Consider the following 14,569-nt stretch of genomic DNA (forward strand, 5'->3'; position numbering starts at 1 on the left):
TTCTTATATTCACTCATGCCTTGACCACTTGTCCACTAATTCCCTCATGTTTGGCAGTAAGTATGGTGGGAAGGAAGGAGTGTTTGAAAAAAGTAAAGAGGTAAGGAACTAGAGAGGTAGGGACCTAGTAGGGCGGAAGGTTGGTGGTAGTTATACATTTCAGCCAGGGATTTTTATCTCTGCATATAAGTGTATTTAGTTGCTTTCTAATGTTCCTGAATGTGTCTCTATAGTTATGTCTTACAGCGTCATTCACTGCATGAAGGTGCAGCATGCATGACCACCAAAGCCTTCAAGGATGGAGTAGGTGTTCTCATAGCTGTTGTTCTCCTTCTAGACAGACAACACCCCCAGAGGAAGGCAGATCTGAGCGTGGCCTGCTGCCCCTAGGGCAATCGATATCAGCCTTAATCCAGCCTTCGGTGTGGACAGAAACTCACATCCTCTGGGGCATCCTCCTTTCCAGAAAACATCAGAAGTAAGCCTACTCAGGTGCCTGTGCATGCATGCAATGCGTGGGGGCATGCCTTGTTGGGGTCAATGATGAGAACTCATATGGTCCTAAAGAGAGATGGTGATCTAAAATCATGCTCAACAGGATTATGGTGAGGCTCAATGGAAGTGACATTACAGGGCCCAGAGGTTGTGGTTTCTTCTGTCCTTTCTGGAGCCCTGGGATTTGAGTGTGGAGGCACCCTATCCCTGAGTCTCTACAGTGCCCGGGAGCTTCCATGTGACCAAAGCCTGTCCTGCCCTCGGCTTTCTTTCCTTATCCCTGCTTCCACCACCCAACCAGAGGATATAGCCAGGACCTTTCCTTAGCTACTTCTCTTCAAATTATGTCTTTCAGTCAGACATTCTGAAGAAGGCCTCACTGTGACCTGAACAACTCGAGGTGAGTGACTCTCTTTGGTCCTTAACATGGGCCCCAGAGGACAATGGGCTATGGAGTAGGCCCACCTCAAGGCAGTCAAGAGTGGGGAGTTGTTTGTGGCCCACAGGCCTCTCAAAGGAGAACTTCTGCTGCAGTGCCTTCAAGACCATCTATGATCTTGTAGACTGAAATGCTTTCTGTTGATCCTACATTCTAATCAGATTGATCATGGAGGCAGTGATTGCTTCCTGGATCCCTGAGGAATATCCACACACAGGTCTCTGCACACTTTCGTACAGAGCTTGCTGAACAACTAAGGGGATGGTCACCTGTTTGTGTGCTTTGCAGTCTCTGAAAAACAAGCAGGTAGAGAAAGATTATGCCCTAGACCTGGCAATGGTGAGAGGCAGGAACCTGTCCAGTGGGTCTTCGAAGTTAGACAGTGCTGACTGTTAAGAGAGCTAAAGAGCAGCCCCTGAGATTCCATGGGGTGTGGCTAATTAACTTTCAGGCATGGCAGGGTCTTGTGAGACCACTTGTTCCTGATCGGCCATTTGATGGGTTTTTCATTTTTCCATTTGGGCCCCAGGCATTTCTTGAAGCATTCTCCCTCTCTGGGGGGCATGGCCTTCAATGATCACACCCCCAGAGAAGAAACCTTTTTGGAGCTTAACTTTCTAGTAAGGCTTTTGTAAGCCCTCCAGAGCCCTGGTAGCATCTCCATTATGAGGCTATATTTGCCTGAAGTAGAACAATGGCCTCAAGATGTGGTCAATCCAGGAACAGTTGCATTGTTTTTGTCTGGGGCCTTCAGCAGGCCATGAGAGAAGACACGCACCAGGGGATGAGGCCTCCTGTTCCCAGCCTGAACGTTCCCATGCAGGGCATTGCCAGGTTGACTGGTTCTGAGCCTATGTGCCCTGTCACCAGATACCTGCTTCCTCAAGAATCCATTCTGTGGGACTTTGTGGACTCGTTTTCTGTGTGTTGGCTGCAAGTGGCCTAGCCCCAAGTCTTCAATTCCACCCCTTGCTTGCACAGATCAAGATCGAGCTGAGAGGTACATCTGTTTTCCAAGACACATCTATAGAATTTTAGTGACTGACAGGCCCTTGTGCTGGGCCTTCTTCTGGGTATAGAGCCCATGAGGCTCTCCCTTCTCTTGGGGCACCTTTGTGGAGTTGCCATTTTTTCCTTTCTGGACACGTTACTTATGTATTCACTCAAGCACTGATCCGCTAGTCACTGTTTCCTCAGGTTTGGCAGTAGGTAGGTTGGGAGATAAGGATGGATGAAGAAAAGTAAGGAGGTAGATAACTACAGATAGGGACATAGAAAGTTAGAGGGGTAGCAAGGAAGGTCAGTGGTAGGAGTACGTTTTACCCAGGGTTTTGTGTTGCTGTGTATAGATAGATGCATTTTGTTGCTTTCTTGGGTTCTTAGATTTATCACTCTAGATCTGTCTTGTAGCATCATTCACTGCATGAAGGTGTAGCACACATGACTACAAATCCTACAGGGCCAAACTAGATGTTGGCAAAGCTGCTGTGCTCCTCTCTACTCAGACAGTGCTCCAAAGGAAGGAAGATCTGACTCGTACCTGTTGCCTCCAGGGCCTTCAATGTCAGCCTTGGTGCAGCACCTTGGGTAGACAGAAACTCACATGCTTTGGGGCTCCATCATTTCCAGAATGCATTGAAGGCAAGCCTGCTCAGACTCTTGGCATAGATGCAATGCGTGGAGCTTGCCTTGTTTGGGTTAATGATGAGAAGTCATATGGTCCTAAGGAGAGAAAAATGACATAAAAATTATGCTTAATAGGATTGTGCTGAGCTGAATGGAAATGGCAGTCCAAGGGCAAAAGGTCCTGGTTCCTTCTGTCCCTTTTGGTGCATTAGAGTGTGGGTGTGGAGGTAACTGATCCCACAAGGAGAGCCCCTGTGTCTCTACCGTGTCTAGGGTCTTTTACATAGGCTAATTCTAGTCCTGCCTTTGACTTTCTTTGCTGATCCCTACTTCCACTGCCTACCTGGAGGCCATAGCCAATGCCTTTCCTTAGCTCCTTCTCTTTGAATCTTGTCTTTCAGTAAGATGTTCTGGTGAGAGTCTCACCACAACCTGGATGATTCAAAGTGAATGGTTCCCCTTTTGCCTGGACATGAGTACCAGAGGATGAAGAACTATGAGGGAGGCATGCCTCAAGGTAGTCCAAAGGGAGGAGTCCTTGCGGGAACCTCAGTCATCACAAAGGGTGAACTTATTCTACAGTGCCATCTAGACAGACTAGGATCTCAGACATTAAAAGGCCTTTCCTTAAACCTGAATTCTAGTCAGACTGGATATCAAGACAGTGTTTGCTTCCCTGGTCCCCTGGGGAACATCCACACAAATGTCTCTGCAAACTTCCATGCAGAGCACATCGACCACCTGAGGGGATGGTCTCCTATGGTGTGTGCGTTCCAGTGTCCCAAGAATGGTTGGTGGTGAAGGATTGTGCCCCAAGCCTGGCAATGGTGGTAAGCAGGTATAACTGGTCCACTGGGTCTTGGCAAGTGGACGCTGTTGCTGTTGAGAGAGCTGAAGGGCAGCCCCATGGGGCTTGGCCAGATCACTTTCAGGCATAGTGAGTTCTCAGTGTGGCCATTTGTTCCTGATGGGCCCTTTGATGTGTTTGTTTTGTTCACCCACTCGGGCACCTTGCATCTCCTGGGGTACTCTTCTACTCTGGGGCCACAGCCTTCAATGATAGCACCCCCCCAGAAGAGAAACCCCTTCCGAGTATACCTTTTTGGTAAGGCTGTTGAGAGCCCTTTGGAGCCACTGTATCAGCCCCAGCATGAGGCCCCATTTTCCTGAAGGAGAGCTGTGACACCGTGACGAGGGTCAAGCGAGGAGTAGCTGCGTTGGTGTTGTTCGGGGCTTTGGTGGGACACAGGAGGGGATGCGACTCCAGGCAACAGTGGCTCCTGCTCCAGCCTGAACATTCCCATGCTGGGTGTTGCCAGAGTGACTAGTGCTGGGTCTATGTGCCCTGTCACCAGATAGCTGCTTCCTTCAGAATCAATTCTATGGGATGTCGTGGCCTCATTCTCTGTGTGTTGGCAGCAAGTGACCAGGCCCAGTGTCTCCTCAGCCACCCCTTGCTTGAACAGACAGGAATTGAGCTCGGAGAAATGTTTCCATTCCACAAGACACATCTGTAGAATCTTGGCAGCCAAGAGGTTCTGTAAGGTGAAGAATCCATGAGGGTCTGCCTTCTCTGGTTTCCTTTATGGAATTACCATTTCTTCCCTCCTGGTCACATTATTCATGCACTCAGTCATGCACTTACCTGCTCATTCACTCATTTTCTAATGTTTGGCCATAGGTAGGGCGGGAGGGAATGATGAATAAAAGTAAGGAGGTGGGGAGGTAGAGAACTGGAGAGGTAGGGAGGAAGATCGGTGGCAGTCATGCATTTCAGCCAGGGGTTTGTGTCTCTGTATGTAAGTGCATTTTGTCACTTTCTTGGGCTCCTGTATGTCTTGTTCTAGGTATGTCTTGTAGCATTATTCACTGCATGAAGATGTAGCACATGTGACCATCGACGCTTACAAGAAATAACAAGGAGTTCTCACAGGTATCTTTTTGCTCTATAGACAGACAACGTCCCCAGAGGAAGGAAGATCTGAGTGTGGCTTGCTACCCCTGGGAAATAAATGTCAGCCTTGGTGCAGCACCTGGGGTAGCCAAAAACTCACAACGTTTGGGACATACTCATTTCCAGAAAGCTTCAGAGGTAAGCCTACTCAGGTGCCTGAGCCTGAATGCGATATGAGGGAAGTGCCTCAGTTGTGTCAATGTTTAGAATTCATTTGGTCCTGAGGAAAGATGATGGCCTAAAAATCATGCTCAAAAAGATTATGCTGAAACCCAATGGACATGTCCGTGCAGAAGCAGGAGGTCTCTCTGTCCCTTCTGGAACCCTGGGATTTGGCTGTGGAGGCCCCATACCCCACAGAGAGTGCACTTAAGTACTCTCGACATTGTTTCGGGGCTTCCATGTGGCCAAGGACTGGCCCAGCCTTTGGCTTTTTTTCCTAATCCCTGCTTTTACCACTCACCTGGAGGACATACACTGGGCCTTTCCTTAGCACCTTCTTTCTGAATTGTGTCTTTCAATCAGACATTCTGGCGAGGATCTTGCCACGGCCTGAATGATTCAAGGTTAATGGCTCTCTTTTGTTCTCAACACAGGCCCCAAAGGAAGATGAATTATGGGGGAGGCGAGCATCAAGGTAGTTGAGAGAGGGGCGTCCTTGCGGGAACCTCAGTTCTCACAAAAGGGGAACTACTGCTGTGGCACCATCACAACAGGCTAGGAACCCAGGCACTGAAAAGCCTTTCATTAAACCTGAATTCTTGTCATATTGTACACGGAGGCCATGTTTGCTTCCCTTGCCCTCTGGGGAACATCCAGCCACACACAGGTCTCTGCACATCTTTGTCCAGAGCACACTGATCTACTGAGGGGATGGCCACCTGTGGTGTGTCCTTTTCAGTTTCCCAGTAATTTTTTGTAGGGAAGGATCCTGCCTCAGGCCTGGCAATGATGAGAGGCAGGCATGAACCTGTCTAGGCAGGTAGACACTGCTGGCTGTTGAGAGAGCTGAAGGGTGGCCCCTGAGATTCCATGGTGCTTGGCCAGGTCATTTTCAGGATGGCAAGTTCTCATGAGACCCATTGTCCTGATGGCCCTTTGACATGTTTTGTCCTGTTTGTCCACTCAGGCTCCTTGAATCTCCTGCAGCATTCTTCCTCTCTGGTGGCCATAGCCTTCAATGATAGCAACCCCAGAGGAGAAACCCTTCCAAACTTACCTTCCTAGTAAGGCTGCTGAGAGCCCTTCAGAGCCCCGGTATCATGTTCATCGTGAGGCCCCATTTGCCTGAAGTAGAGGAGTGGCTTCATGATGTGAACCAAACAGGGGGTAGTTGCATTGTTGTTGTTGCAGGACCTTTGCAAGCCACTGGAGGTGAGGCTGCACCAGATAACAATGTCTCCTGTCCCCAGCCTGAATGCTCCTGTGTAGGGCATTGCCAGGTTGACTGGTGCTGAGCCCACGGGCCCCAAATCCAGATATCTGCTTCCTTGAGCATCATTTCTTGCTTGTTGCTTCATTTTTCCATATGTTGGTGCCAAGCAACCAAGCTCCATGTCTTTTCACCCACTCCTTGCTTACAAAGGCCAGACAATGCCAGAGAGGAAGGAAGATCTGAGTGTGGCCTGCTGTCCCCAGACCAATCGAAGTATCTTGGTCTGGAATCTGGGGTAGGCAGACTCTCATCCTGTGGGACATACTCATTTCCAGAAACCCTCAGAGATAAGCCTACTCAAGTCCCTGTGCATAGATGCAAAGAGTGGGAAGTGCATTGTTTGACTTGATGAATAGAATGCATATGGTCCTGAAGAGAGATGATGACCCAAAAGTCATGCTCAGTACAACTACACTGAGGCCCAATGGACACAGTAGTCCAGGGGCAGGATGTCAGGGATCTTTCTGTCCCTTCTGGAGCCCTGGGATTTGACTACCGAGGTACCCTATCCCTCAAGGAAAGCCCCTCTGTCTCTACAGTGCCTAAGGGCTTCCATGTGGCCAAGGCCTGGTCCTGCCTTTGGCTTTCTTTCCTGTCCCCTACCTCTAGTGTTTTGTCAAGAGAATGCACTGTTCATAGCAAACACCCTCTTCTAATAACACAAGAGAATACTCTACACATGGACATCACCAGATGGTCAATACTGAAATCAGATTGATTATATTCTTTGCAGCCAAAGATGGAGACGTTCTATATAGTCAGCAAAAATAAGACTGGGAGCTGACTGTGGCTCAGATCATGAACTCCTTATTGCCAAATTCAGACCTAAATTGAAGAAAGTAGGGAAAACCACTTGAACATTCAGGTATGACCTAAATCAAATTCCTTAAAATTATTCAGTGGAAGTGAAAAATAGATTTAAGGGACTAGATCTGATAAATAGAGTGCCTGATGAACTATGGATGGAGGTTCCTGACATTGTACAGGAGTCAGGGATCAAGACCATCCTCAAGGGGAAAAAAAATGCAAAAAACAGAATGGCTGTCTGAGGAGGCCTTACAAATAGCTGTGATAAGAAGAGAAGTGAAAAGCAAAGGAGAAAAGGAAAGATATACCCATTTGAATGCAGAGTTCCAAAGAATAGGAAGGAGAGACAAGAAAGCCTTCCCCAGTGTTCAGTGCAAAGAAATAGAAGAAAACAATAGAATGGGAAAGACTAGAGATCTCTTGAAGAAAATTAGAGATACCAAGGGAACATTTCTTGCAAAGATGGGTTCAATAAAGGACAGAAATGGTATGGACCTAACAGAAGCAGAAGATATTAAGAAGAGGTGGCAAGAATACATGGAAGAACTATACAAAAAAGATCTTCATAATCTATACAAAAAAGATAACCAAGATGATGTGATCATTCACCTAGAGCCAGACATCCTGGAATGTGAAGTCAAGTGGGCCTTAGGAAGAATCACTATGAACAAAGCCAGTGGAGGTGATGGAATTCCAGTTGAGCTATTTCAAATCCTAAAAGATGATGCTGTTAAAGTGCTGCACTCAATATGCCAGCCAATTTGGAAAACTCAGCAGTGGCAACAGGACTGGAAAAGGTCAGTTTTCATTCCAATCCCAAAGAAAGGCAATGCCAAAGAATGTTTCCAACTACCGCACAATTGCACTCATCTCACATGCTAGTAAAGTAATGCTCAAAATTCTCCAAGCCAGGCTTCAGAAATACATGAGCCATGAACTTCTAGATGTTCAAGCTGGATTTAGAAAAGGCAGAGGAACCAGAGATCAAATTGCCAACATCTGTTGGATCATCGAAAAATCAAGAGTTCCAGAAAAACATCTATTTCTGCTTTATGACTATGCCAAAACCTTTGACTGTGTGGATCACAATAAACTGTGGAATATTCTGAAATTGATGGGAATACCTTCCCTGCCTCTTGAGAAATCTGTATGCAGGTCAGGAAGCAACAGTTATAACTGGACATGGAACAACAGACTGGTTCCAAATATGATAAGTAGTACATCAAGACTGTATATTGTCACCCTGCTTATTTAACTTATATGCAGAATACATCATGAGAAATGCTTGGTTGGATAAAGAATAAGCTAGAATCAAGACTGCCAAGATAAATATCAATAACCTCAGATATGCAGATGACACCACCCTTAGGGCAGAAAGTGAAGAAAAACTAAAGAACCTCTTGATGAAATTGAAAGAGGAGACTGAAAAAGTTGGCTTAAAGCTCAACATTCAGAAAACTAAGATCATGGCATCTGGTCCCATCACTTCATGGGAAATAGATGGGGAAACAGTGGAAACAGTATCTGACTTTATTTTGGAGGGCTCCAAAATCACTGCAGATGGTAATTGCAGCCATGAAATTAAAAGACGCTTGCTCCTTGGAGGGAAAGTTATAACTAACCTAGACAGCATATTAAAAAGCCGAGACATTACTTTGTCAACCATGGTCCATCTAGTCAAGGCTATCTTTTTTCCAGTAGTTATGTATGGATGTGAGGGTTGGACTGTAAAGAAAGCTGAGCACTGAAGAATTGATGCTTTTGAACTTTGGTGTGGAGAACACTCTTGAGAGTCCCTTGGACTGCAAGGAGATCCAACCAGTCCATCCTAAAGAAGATCAGTCCTGGACGTTCATTGGAAGGACTGATATTGAGGCTGAAACTCCAATACTTTGGCCACCTGATGCAATGAACTGACTCATTTGAAAAGACCCTGCTGCTGGGAAAGATTGAAGGCAGGAGGAGAAGGGGATGACAGAGGATGAGATGGTTGGATGGCATCATTAACTCAATGGACATGAGTTTGAATAAACTCTGGGAGTAGGTTATGGACAGGGAGGCCTGGTGTGCTGTGGCTCATGGGGTTGCAAAGAGTCAGATACGACTGAGCAACTGAACTGAATTGAGCCTCCAGGGCCAACCCAGAGGATGCTGGCAGGCCTTTGTTTAGCTCCGTCTCTCAAATTGTGTCTTTCTGTCAGATGTTCTGGTGAGGATCTTACGATGGCCTGAATGATTTCAGGTGAGTGGGTCTCTTTGGTCCTAGACACAGGCTCCAGAAGTGTTGGACTGCATAGGAGGCCTTCCTCAAGGCAGTCCAGAGGGCCAAGTCTTTTTTTGTAATCTCAGTCCTCACAAAGTAGGACTTCTTGACTTATGTCAGGATGGTGGCACCACCTTGACGGGTTAAGCTCTTCGACATTGAAGAACTTTTTGTTAAGCTTAAATTCTAGTCATATGGGTCATGGAGCCAATGTTTGCTTCCCTGGTCCCTGGAGAACATCCACACATAGGATTCTGCATACCTCCATACAGAGCATGCTGATCCACTGGGGGTCAGTCACCTGTGGTGTGTGCTTTGCAGTCTCCCGAGAAGAGGGAATATCCCCAAGTCTGGAAATGTTAAGAGGCTGGCAGGAACCCATCCACCAGATCTTGGCAGGGAAATTCTGCTTGCTGTCAAAAGATGAACCACAGTCCCTGGGATACCATAAGACTTGACCACGTCATGTTCAGGCATAGCAAACAACTGTGAGGACAGTTGTTTCTGATAGACCCTTTAATGGGTTTTGCTTCACTGGCCAACTCAGGCCTCTTGTGTCTCCTAGGGCATTCTTCCTCTCTGGGGGCCACAGCTTTTAAAGATGGCTCCCCCTAGAGGAGAAATCCCTCTGAGAGTACCTTCCTAATAAGGCCTTTGAGAGCCATTTGGAGACCTGGTATCATCTGCAACATGAGGCCCTACTTGCCCAAAGTAAAAGGTTGGACCCATGATATGGGCTGAGTAGGGAGTAGTTGCATTGCTGTTTGGGGAATTTTGTCAGGTCATTGGAGAGGACACTGCAGCAGACAATGATGGCTCTTTTGCACAGCCTGAATATTCCCATGCAGGGCATTGCAAGGTTGACTGGTGCTAAGCCCATGGGCCTTTCTCCATACATCTGACTTCTTGAGCATAGATTCATGTGGTCACATAGCCACACTGTGTGTTTTTACAGAGAAAAATAGAAGCTTAGTGTCTTGCACATGCTGGGTTTCAAGAGGTAGAGGAACAAGAGATCAAATTGCCAGCATTCACTGGATCATGGTGAAAGCAAGGTAGTTTCAGAAAAACATTTATTTCTGCTTCATTGACTTCACTAAACCTTTGTGCTGATCACAACAAACTGGAAAATTCTTAAAGATGGGAGTACCAGACCACCTTACCTCTCTCATGAGAAACCTATATGTGGGTCAAGAAGCAATAATTAGAACAAGACATGGAACAATGAACAGGTTCAAATTTGGAAAGGAGTGCAGCAAGGATGTATATCATCACCCTGCTTATTTAACTTATTTGTAGAGTACATCATGTGAAATGCTGACCTGGATGAATCAAGATTGCCAGGATAATTATCAACAGCCTCAGATATGCAGATGATAGCACTTTAATGGCAGAAAATAAAGAGAAACTAAAGAGCCTCTTAATGAGGGTGAAAGAGGAAAGTGAAAAAGCTGACTTGAAACCCAACTTTAATAAAAACTAAGATTATGACATCCAGTCCCATCACTGTATGGCAAGTAAAAGGAAATAAAGTGGAAGTAATGACCAAGTTTATTTTCTTGGGCTCCAAAATCACTGTGATGGTGACTAAAGACATGAAAGACAAACCTAGACAGCATATTAAAAAGCAGAGACATAACTTTGCCAACAAAGGTCCATATAGTCAAAGCTATGGTTTTTCCAGTAGTCATGTATTTACATGAGAGTTGGACTATAAAGAGGGCTAACTGCAGAAGAATCGATGCTTTCAAATTGTTGTGCTGGGGAAGACTCTTCAGAGTCCCTTGGACTTCAAGAAGATGAAGCCAATCATAAAGGAAATCTACCTTAAATATTAATTGGAAGGGCTGTTTCTGAAGCTGAAGCTCCAATCCTTTGGCCACCTGATGTGAAGAGCCAGCTCACTGAAAAAGACCTCAATGATGGGAAAGATTGAAGGCAAAAGGAGAAGGGGGCAGCAGAGGATAAGATGGAAAGATAGCATCACCGACTCAAAGGACGTGAATCTGAGCGAACTCTGGGGGATAGTGGAGGACAGAGAAGCCTGCCGTGCTACAGTCCCTGGGGACTCTAAGAGTCAGACAGGACTAAGACTGAGCAGCAACAGCAGCGGTGTCCTGCTTGTCATCTATAGTTTTAACAGACATTGAAGAACCAGTAAGAATTTCTCCCTTCTTTAATCATTCCATGTTGTGTGAATCAACTACTGCATAATTAATGGTGCTTTTGATTGCATTCTATATTTTTTTTTGATATAAAAACATATCAAACTATTTACCTTTAAAATTTTTATTTCCCATCATTGAATACTGTCCATTTTTTTGTCCTTCATTATAGATTACTTAGTAAGATGACTTTTTGGTCATTTTTGACTGTGCTTTTACCATCATATCTTCCTGCAATCAATCTAGCCACTTGTACACTGAAATTCAAACTTTATTCCCACTAGGTGCTTTCTGGAACTGTTATGGATATTTGTGAATATGCATATTCCCTAAATAAATTAGTTATTTGTTGAATGCCTTCTTAATATCTGATCCTAATTGGCAGGAATTTTCCAAATATTTTAGTGCTCTTCAGTTTTTATTTTTCAAGCATTTTGATACTAGTTTTTTGGTACTTTTTATTCTCTTTTTTTCTTTCTGCATGTCTGATTGATAGGTGGTATACAAGTCTATGATATTACGTGAGTGACAACACCGGTGTAGCATGTGGTGATTCAAATTTCAAATAAAGCATTGGACTAGTGAAAACAGGGTTCTATGAAAGTTTCATTCAATTGGGAAACATGAAGATTATAATGGATTTTCTTCACATAAATGACTGGTATAATTTCCAAGATCTTTTTGAGAAACTTTCATCTATCTTCTGAATTTACTTTAATTGAAACTTCAGAAGTTTTATTATTCTATGGTGAATATTTGTTATAACATAAAAATGTTTAAGCAATTCATTTTCATTGTATTTTTTAGTGTGGTTATAGTGCTGTGATATGTTTTAAGCATTCATGGACTACTCATAATTAAGAGACCTAGGCAACTGTGGCCTCATGTTTGAGATTCATATATATGCTTTGCCTATGATATGTGGTCTTGAATATAATATATGCAAACTGATGTATCTTCTAATGCTTCTGATATTTGCATTGCTTTACTTCTTTCCTTAGAAAGGAAGTGGGCTTCCTGGTGGCTCAGATGGTAAAGCGTCTGTCTGCAGTGCAGGAGACCTTGGTTCGACCCCTGGGTTGGGAAGATCCCCTGGAGAAGGAAGTGGCAGCCCACTCCAGTAATCTTGCTTGGAAAATCCCATGGACGGAGGAGCCTAGTAGGCTACAGTCCATGGGGTCGCAAAGAGTCAGACAAGACTGAGCGACTTCACTTTCACTTTAGAAAGGAAGTACATAGTACAATTAATTACTATTGTTCTTGATATTGCATCCTTGATAATACACCTAAGGACTTGCTTGTTTATGTCCTTGATTGATAAACCTGCATTCAACAACATAAGAATTTTGGATATTTTAGAGTAAGAATAATATTCCTTGTGTAGAAATTATAGAATAGTCCACATGAACAATACATACATGAGAGATGTAGTTCTCAATAATAATGATGAAAAAAATGGAATATCAATCTCCTAAAGCATCTGGTAGATCCCCAGAAATGTTGTAGTAAATGTTCCAGTTTACCCTTGAAAGGTTGTTTTGGTCTACAGGTTATGGTTCTTGCCTCAGGCATGAGAGGTCCCAGGTTCAGATCCCGGACAAGCCCCCAAGGTGAAAGGTTGTTGCTGAACCCTGAAAGATGCCAGGATTCTTGGCCTCCAGGGGAGAGGAATTCAAACGATGAGACTTGATTGCTCAGAGCTTTTGTGTGATAACATTTTATTAAAGTATAAAACAGATATATAAAGCTTCTGACATAGACATCAGAAGGGGGCAGAAAGAGTGCCCCCCCCCCCCGCTATCCTTTAGCTGTATGTTACATATCTATCAGAAGGCTGCTAATTAGATAAAGGAAATGTCTCAAAACTCATAGTGGCACCCTCATCCACATGCATTTTGAGGTCACATTGGCACAAGGTGAGTCATCCCAGGCCATAAAATGACTGACATGAATCTTGAAGAAAGGCAAATTTCCAAGCAAATATATAGTTTCATTAACATAGATTAGGAGAACAATTGTATGAGTAAAACATACTGGTTTGTTGAGCCCTTATCGGTTCTGAGTCTTTTTTTTTTTTTTCTCATTTATTTTTGTTGGTTGGAGGCTAATTATTTTACAATATTGTAGTGGTTTTTGCCAACTGGGTCTTAAGCTGAACTAACTGACTTGAGGAAAGACAGAGTCTAGGGTGAAAACATAGTTCATTAACTTAGCTTAAGAAAAACCTTTCCATAAGAAAAATGCATTGGTTAGCTCAAGATTTGAGAAAAGTTAAGTTCAGGTGGAACCAGGTGTCATCATGGCAGCACAGAATTTTAAGAGAAAGCTTTTAATTTTGTATAGAGAAGGGGAAAAAATCTGACACTTGTAGTTTGTTTCTTCCTGCCGCTTAAGAGAGAGAGAAAAAAGGCCTGACACTTGCAGCCTATTTCCTCTGTTTGGAGACCCCTCGCCTTCCTGCCTGTCACCCTGTCACCCTGACACCAGGGTTTAAAGATACTATATCTGGTAAGAATTTTCAGGAAAGAACGATTACATCTCTGGGTAGTTTTATAATTCATAATCTTCACCATCAATTAAAAATGGGCAAAAGACATGAATATATTTTTTCCAAAGAAGACAAATGGAAAGCAGCTTTATCATTTCATTGATGAACTCTAGAATTTTACTGGTAGCATTGTTAAGATTTTCTATGTATAGTATTATGTCATCTGCAAAGAGTGACAGTTTTACTTTTTCTTTTCCAATTTGGCTTCCTTTCATTTCTTTTTCTTCTCTTACTGCCTTGGCTAGGGCTTCCAAAACTATGTTGAATAAGGTGATGAGAGTGGACACCCTTGTCCTGTTCCTGATCTTAGCTTTCAGATTTCAGAAAAGGCTTTCAGATTTTCACCATTGAGTGTGATGTCATCTATGGTTTTGTCACATATGGCCTTTATTTTGTTGCAGTAGGTTCCCTCTGTGCCCATTTTCTGGAAAGTATCATAAATGGGTATTGAATTTTATTAAAATAATTTTCTGCTTCTATTGACATGATCATATGGTTTTTATTCTTCAGTTCATTAATGTGATGCATCACAGTCACTTACAGATATTGAAAAATTCTTGAATCCCACTTGATCATGGTGTATGGTCCTTTTAATGTATATTAATGTATTGTTGAATTTGTTTTGCTAGAATTTTATTGAGGATTTTTGCACCTATGTTCCTCAGTGCTATTGGCCTGTAGTTTTCTTTTTTGTGATGTCTTTGTGTGGTTTTGATATCAAGGTGATGGGGACATCTTGAATGAGTTTGGCAGTGTTCCTTTCTCTGAAATTTTTTGAAGGAGTTTCAGAGGGATTGATGTTAACTCTTCTCCAAATTTTGATTGAATTCACCTGTG

General features: G+C 43.8%; 1 protein-coding gene and 4 non-coding genes across 50 annotated transcripts in view; all 5 read left to right on the forward strand.

Moving 5' to 3' along the window:
* The window catches only part of LOC110123122 (uncharacterized), a 265,818-nt gene that overhangs the window by 116,541 nt on the left and 134,708 nt on the right, over positions 1-14,569 (forward strand). For 45 of the 46 annotated variants that reach the window (XR_011491864.1, XR_011491870.1, XR_011491863.1 and 42 more), the window contains 3 exons: positions 338-478; positions 851-895; positions 4,513-4,652. The gene's annotated coding sequence lies outside the window, so the exon portion shown is untranslated. Of the gene's footprint in view, positions 1-337; positions 479-850; positions 896-4,512; positions 4,653-12,185; positions 12,201-14,569 lie in introns of those variants that run through there. The other variant, XR_011491872.1, reaches the window with a different exon arrangement.
* On the forward strand, positions 535-614 carry LOC139038796 (small nucleolar RNA SNORD115). The gene has a single exon (XR_011491939.1). It is a non-coding gene; the product is annotated as a small nucleolar RNA SNORD115 (small nucleolar RNA).
* On the forward strand, positions 2,630-2,709 carry LOC139038799 (small nucleolar RNA SNORD115). The gene has a single exon (XR_011491942.1). It is a non-coding gene; the product is annotated as a small nucleolar RNA SNORD115 (small nucleolar RNA).
* LOC139038798 (small nucleolar RNA SNORD115) lies at positions 4,708-4,788 on the forward strand. Its single transcript, XR_011491941.1, has one exon. It is a non-coding gene; the product is annotated as a small nucleolar RNA SNORD115 (small nucleolar RNA).
* LOC139038800 (small nucleolar RNA SNORD115) lies at positions 6,292-6,372 on the forward strand. Its single transcript, XR_011491943.1, has one exon. It is a non-coding gene; the product is annotated as a small nucleolar RNA SNORD115 (small nucleolar RNA).

Source organism: Odocoileus virginianus, chromosome 16 (genome assembly GCF_023699985.2).
Source record: "Odocoileus virginianus isolate 20LAN1187 ecotype Illinois chromosome 16, Ovbor_1.2, whole genome shotgun sequence".
NCBI classification, from domain to species: domain Eukaryota; kingdom Metazoa; phylum Chordata; class Mammalia; order Artiodactyla; family Cervidae; genus Odocoileus; species Odocoileus virginianus.